Raw genomic sequence first — 7,292 nt, 5'->3', positions numbered from 1 at the left:
TACTCCATATCCTTTGATTTTGGATTTACCCTAACCTTTACCCTAATCATCCCTTGTAACCATCCATCATATCTGATCATATACTCTGATCATATATAATCACTTTGACAGCTTTGACGTTTAAGACGGATTTGTTATTTCATCCCTACCTCTGCCTTTTTTATTATTTAATTTATACATAACCAAACATATTAGAAAATTGCAAATAGAGCAGCTATATTTATGCAGTTTGCTGAGTTTCTTAGTATCAAAAGTAGGGCCGTTCACTTTAAAGTAACAAATAAATAGGCAGGTCATTCTTCATGTAATATCCACTTTTGGAAAAATTAGCTATGTCTGTTGTAGAGAATAATCCCTTGGTGATATTATTATAGATTTGTTTCAATAGTAGACCAAAGTCTGTTTTAATTTTCTAAAAATTATGTAAAAACAAAAATATTATAATTTTAACCTTGTTCCATACTATCAGTAGAAGTTTTATTGCACAAACTGGTGACCTACAGGAACGCGTGAAAGGTGGAGAGAGTTTTAATTTTGTAACGATGGACCCCTCGAAAAGGCAATAGTTTTAGTACTAAATTTATTGCTATTAATGTTAAATATGTTCTGTTTAAATTTCTCATTTTATTTCATTTTTATTTTACTTAAATTTTTAGATACTTTGAAATGAAAAATGAACCTATAATAAGGCATACCCAATTCTGGCTTAATATCATTTGTTGGAGGAGAAGATAATATGATTGGCTCACAATTTTATAACCTAGGTAGACTCTTACATATCTAGATGGTCATCACTGTGTATTTGGTGAAGTTGTTGAAGGCATGAACTTGTTAGGAGGACATAAATGAAATTATTTTGTGATAAAGATGACAGGCCTTATTAAGGATGTAAATTCATCATACCGTAATTCTAGATGATCCATATCCTGATCCAGAAAGACATAATACCATCCAGGTCACCTTCTCCAAGTGCAGAGAGATTAGCTGGTGGAAGAATTGCTCCTGATGAAGATGTTGACGAGACCTTGTATTTTGATTAAATTTAATTAGCAAATAGTTTACTTATAGTTTTTCTTTCTGTTTTTAGGAAAATCTGCTAGAGAAGTTGCTGAGCCTGGGCAGAAAGGGAAGCAAAAGCTCGAGCAACAATTTAGAAATGATTGGAGACATTCCATGCTGATGTGGCCCTCCAGAAAATGTGTTCTTTTTTAGTAACGAATTTGTTACCACAGATGATGATCTGGAAATTATTTTAGTCGGTTTGGCAAATTAAATCATGTAATAAGAGATCGCAAATCTGCGGATTCATTACAGTATGCTTTATTGAATTTTGAAGAGCAGAACATGCTAAGATGCATATTTTAAAAATGGACAACGATTTTCGATGATAGAAGAATTCATGTTGATTTCAGTCAAAGTGTTTCCAAAATTAAATGGCTAGGAAAGGGCAGAGGTGTAAAATATTTGGATGAAAAAAGTGGAAAAAGCGGATTAGATTTTAGTGAAAGGACTAGAGAATCACACAAGAATAATTCAAATACTAGAAAATATAATAAGGAAGATAAACATTATTCAAGGAGAGAACATGATAGAGAATATCAGAAAGACTCTGATAAAAAAAGGAATAGGTCATCAGAAAAATATAATCATAGAGAGTACAGTTATAGGGAAAATAAGGATAATCATAAAAAAGACAGCAGAAGAGAAAGAGATGAAGATAGACATTACAAGGAGAAATCAAGAAGTAATAAAGAGTCAAGTAAATCGCATAGGAAGGATTCAAGGTCTCATGAAAAAAGAAAAAAATACTCTTCCAGTGAAAGTGACAGTGATAATTACAGAAAGAGAAGGCACAGAAGATAATAGAAGTGTAACTACATTTAATAAATGCTGTATAAAAAATGTATTAAAACTTATTATTGAAAAAAAGTTCCTATAAACATGGGTATAGAAATGCATAGTTTTAGAGTTACAGGATGTAAAAATTTGTAAAATTAGGTTTTTTGTAATTATCTTAAATACCATTATTTTTTTATTTGAAATTGCTGTAGGTTGAACTAATAGTAATAATTAACTAATGGTAATAATATTTAATAATAAATTAGGCAAAATATATGACTGAATTCGACTAAATAATGACTGAATTCGACAAAATATCAAGAGATAACTTTTAATCGGCATTAAACGGCCTACACAATTTTGATATCAAAAGAAAAAAAGTCAGTGGCGCACATGATTTTTTTTGAAAAATATCTCAGTGATAACCCATATACACGACACACGACCCTGATGAATTTATCGACACTTTTTAGCATTAAAATATGTAGCACTTATAGTAACGTTTACCTTCAAAATTTCATTCGAATCACTAAAAGTACTTGGAAGAAAATTATAATAAATCGAAAAAAAATAATTAAGACTAACACTCTGTAACTACGAAACAAAGCAGAATCGGACCTATGTTGATATGAAAAATAAATCTTATTTTTACGTGAGGAATCTCCCCACGAGATGGCATGTTTTTGAAACACCCTGTATTTTACTCCCAGCTCGCGTCCTTACCATTTTGTCTCGCGTGTCGCCTAGCTCGTGTGTGACGGCTTTGAATTTTCACTTCAAAATAAAAAGATATACGAGAACCACTTTTTGAAAACACCCGGTATATAATTTTTTAATATAAGCAACAGCTTAAAAAATATATTTTTGTCCCACTTTACTCAGAAACTCAAATATTTGAAATTACCTGCGATGCAATTCTTGTAGCCATATATCAGTGAACTCCCAGAGCTAAATCACGCTGAATAACTAGTTAATATATAAACAAGGGCAATAACTGTACTGGGATAATTTTCCAATGCTAACTACAAATTAATCATGATTGATGCATGATGAGATCTTGCATGTCAACTGGGTATGTCCTTGAAACTGCAGTGGGATTCTGATTCTGTAAGCTCCGTAGCAAGAAATTTTTGTTCAGCCTATGCTATTTGTATACGATTGATGAATCTTAGACAGAAATATGATTACAGAATCGGGACTGGCATTTAATAATAAAAAAGCTAACAGACTGCGTACAATAGAAATACGCCACACGCACATAATATATAGTTTTGTTCGCGTTCTTATTATTACCACTTTGAATCCCAGAACTTCGCCGCACATGCGCTATGAAACAATTCTCCGTATTTCCTTCTGCGCATGCGTATCACAGTTCTAGGACGGTTCAGAATCGGTAATAAGAAAAAATAATCAGAAGTTCAGAATTAGAGAACTGCCCTAGGATGCGTGGCGTGCAGAAGGAACATATTATTTCATTTTGCGCATGCGCTGCAGAGTTCTAGGACGGTTCAGGACCGGTAATAACAAGAACCCGAACAAAGCTAATATTTTAAGAAAACCAGCAGTCCGATTCTGTAAACATATTTCGTACAACCTATAGGGGAATTTAGAAAGGGAAATTCAATGCAGAGATTAATAAGTATTTTTGAATTAAGAAAAATAAAGAACAAGACTAGTATTTACAACCAGGTCATTACAAAAAGTCTTAGAAACATCAACCAAATTCTATACCCCTTTGAGATCAAACTTTGAATGAAGTGCACTAATATTAAAATATTTTTCGGTGTTTGCTGTTAAAATAAAATAGCCCCAATAAAGCAATTATTGAAACAATTATTATCGATATTACACCTACAAAAAATGTTATTCCTTCTAATTTTACATTAATTTGAATACTACTATAAATATATAAACAGTATCTTATTCAAATCAGCAATCACACTTATTACAAGCATATTTTATATCTTATTTACCTTAAAATACTTTGTAAATAGGTTTATATGTAGCTGTACCATTTTGCACTAGAAAGAATTTAATATTTGCATTTCTATATATCTATCGTTTTTTATACAATCTAATAACGGCACGCCTGTTGTAGATTTGAGTATTTGTTTCTTAATGATTTCTTGTTTACACATTTTTGATAAGTTAAAAAAGGCATTTTAAATATAATTCACAAATATTTTGGATACATTTAACTACATTCAATACAATATTTTTTGGAAGAATAAAAAAGAAGCAATTAATTATATTTACAGTAATGAAATAGAAACATGATGATGCAAATTGGACACTTTCAAAAGAAATTCATAATTTCAAAACGGAGTTGTGGAGATAACAGATACTATATCATGCTGTAGTCAGTTACAATAGTGTAAGAGCTAGCAACGTTTTCGAGAGTATTTTAAAGACGTCTGGTTTCTTGGCGCATTATGTTTCTGAAGATGTTTGCCCGCCGATACCTCGTTGCGTTGGCCGTGATGAAAGAAGATCCTATATTTTTCAGTTAATTTATTTATAGTTTAGTATTGAATATAATGAACATAGTCGTGTGCGGAGCTGACCACGAACCAATGATTATTCCGGTGAGTCTGGGGTCAGGTCAAGACTTTTTATTTATTTTCTGTTTATATTTGACATTGTAAAGTATTAAATAATTCTGGTAATTAAAAAAAAATATATTTAATACTTTACTATTAGAATATAAACTTAAAATAAAAAAGTCTTTGCCCTGACCCGGATTCGAACTCTGAATCATCGGTTCGTGGTCGGAAACTCTACGCACTGCGCTATGGAGACATGTTCGATTAATATTCAGTACTAGAATTTAAAGGACTAATAAAAATATAGGATCTTCTTTCAATGCGCTGTAGAGAACGCAACGTTTACCGGCAGCCAGACGGGCCGTATGCTGTTCTAGAGAGCATAGTAAAAGATATATCAAAGAGCCAGACGTCTTAAAATACTTGTTTATCCGACGTTGCTAGCTCTCGTACTACAATGTGATTACTGAAAACCCAGAAATACGATCAAATGACATAATGTTTATTAGTGATCATGTGACCTGCGCTAATCAAAAACACTAGACTATAGAATGTTCAGCGATTGTTCAACGTCCGTCATTTATTGTTAAACTCAGGGTGCATCCACACGGGCATCCTAAAAACGGCGTAACGACCTTGAATAGATTTCCAGTAATTCTATTGGCTGAAATTTTTGACAGATGAATTTGACAGATAAAATTTCTGACAGATGAATTTTTCAGCTAATAGAGTTGCTGGAAATCGATTCAAGGTCGTTACGCCGTTACGCCGAGACGCCGTTTCTAGGATAGTGTGGATGCACCCTCAATCACTTGCCAACCAAATGAAAGAGATTGACGTTATTATGGCATTTCGTAAATTACTGCATATTCTTCTTAGTAACTGCTTTTTATTCAAAGAGTAATTGTCATTGTCATTTGATTTGGGGTTATAATTTTATGATGGAGATCGATTAATGACAATGTGCGGCTTGCTGATGCTTTAGAAATAGGAATTTCGACAGTCCAAAGGATTGGGATGAAAAAGATCGCAACTGATGAAGAGTTCAAGGAAAAATGAATAAATGTCGAAAAAAACGGAACTCGCTCAATCAATAATGTCGGAACGGAAAATTTTCTAAGCTAATATGAACTGATCTCAGACACACCCTAAAACTCATATTTGACAAATAATGATGACGTAACGGTGAACAATGGCTGAACAGTCTTTACATAAGTCTGTAATAATATAAAATTTAATAGCCCCCCGTACACCAGAAGATCTGGCCTGAGGATTTGGTCTGCGGATAAAACCTTCGTGTGGCGAACCAAGCCTGTGACAGGCCAAATCCGTAGACTCGATCTGTCAGACTAGATTGGTCTGGAAAACGATCAAAAGATAAAGTCCGCGGACTTGTAACGGTCTTTCCCTCTAAAGCCTGGTTGACACGGTCAAAGTGTACTTCTAAAACACTCTTTGTAACGTCTCTAGAAGCATTTTTAACAACTGTCAACAGTTTTGTATCTCTCCGATTAATTATAAGATGGTTACATTGTTGTTATATTTTGTATCGGTCATATAATCATAATTAACTGTTAGAGCTTGAACACACTGACGACCAGGTCGCACCGGCCAGGCCGCTGCTACCTCTAAAACCATTAAATCAAATGATACAGCGCACACTAACGTTCTGGCCGTCCGTTGGTCGTTGCGACAAGTAGACTGCACTAAAATATTATTATTTTCTGCCGCTTGTTGCCGGTTTTCTTCCAAATTAATAATTTTGGAGATGAAATCCCTCAAATTCAACGCACAATATTTTATTTTCTATAAGATATACGTTTTAGTGTAGTTTTTGCACACGTGTAGAAAATCCATAGAAATAGTATACAGACTGGATCAAAGGTAAACTTAAATCTAGTCCCTTTTTTTATCAAGGGTCGATTCTAGTAAAAATTCAAAACATTTTTATATGACATACCTACTCTATTTATGGTTGGTATGATTACTTGTTATTATACCTTTGAGTTTTGATGTTAAAAAATAAAAAAAATCATATATTTAAAGTTTTTCTACAACGACTTGTTTTTTTTTTAAATTAGTTTTTTTAGTTGTATTGTAGTCATGTACAAGGAGGAGAACTGTATTTTAAATATTATATTTAATTTAACGTTTTTCAAACAGGGTTCATTAGACTATATTTCTACTAGGTACATTATTTTTAAAAAAAAATTAAGAGTAAAAGTAACTTAAACGTTCATAAAAAGAGAAGTAATTGCTGTTGTAGATTCTCAGTAACAATAAAAATGAGAAATTTATATTGTAAACATTGAAATAACTGGAAGCTAAACTTTCTACCTGCTTATATTTAGAGCCAGTGTCTGACGACCTTTTTTTACGATGGCCCTAATATGTTCACTTCTAAAGTCGATAAAAGCCATCAGTAGAAGTCCATATCAGTAGAAAAAAGAAACAGAATATCTCCCTTTTTGTCAGTGGCGAGTACACAATGCTTTTTGTTCGGCCTATTTGTTCTGCGTGTTCGTGCGTGCTCGATTCGGTCGGGCTAAAATGCTCAAGTCTGGACGCATCTTTAGGAACAATATTGTTTTTGTCCTTTATTGATATAATGCTGAAAATCTCACGAGTTACATGTCTCACTCTACACATATTAATTACATAGACGTAGGATGTAGAATATTCTGTTATGAAACGACTGATGGAATAGCAGGCATCGCGGATTTGAAAAACATGGAAATAACGACGTTATCGTGTAGTCGGGGTTGGAGATTTTACTTACTCCATTTACCACACCAGTATTTATTAACGAAAAATCCAAGAATATTTTAAATGCATTATTTAATATTAGAACATTTAATAAGCTCATGAATAGCAACTTCGCTTTTTAGTTAACTCGGATATTTTAACATT

General features: G+C 32.9%; 1 pseudogene; it reads left to right on the top strand.

Annotated features, from left to right (window-relative positions):
• Positions 1 to 358: 358 nt before the first annotated feature.
• LOC115876102 lies at positions 359 to 1,967 on the top strand (annotated as a pseudogene).
• The last annotated feature ends 5,325 nt before the right edge of the window (positions 1,968 to 7,292 follow it).

Source organism: Sitophilus oryzae, unplaced genomic scaffold, assembly GCF_002938485.1.
Source record: "Sitophilus oryzae breed Bouriz unplaced genomic scaffold, Soryzae_2.0 scaffold_1396_pilon_pilon, whole genome shotgun sequence".
NCBI lineage: Eukaryota > Metazoa > Arthropoda > Insecta > Coleoptera > Curculionidae > Sitophilus > Sitophilus oryzae.
This window is presented reverse-complemented; position numbering and strand designations above follow the sequence as displayed.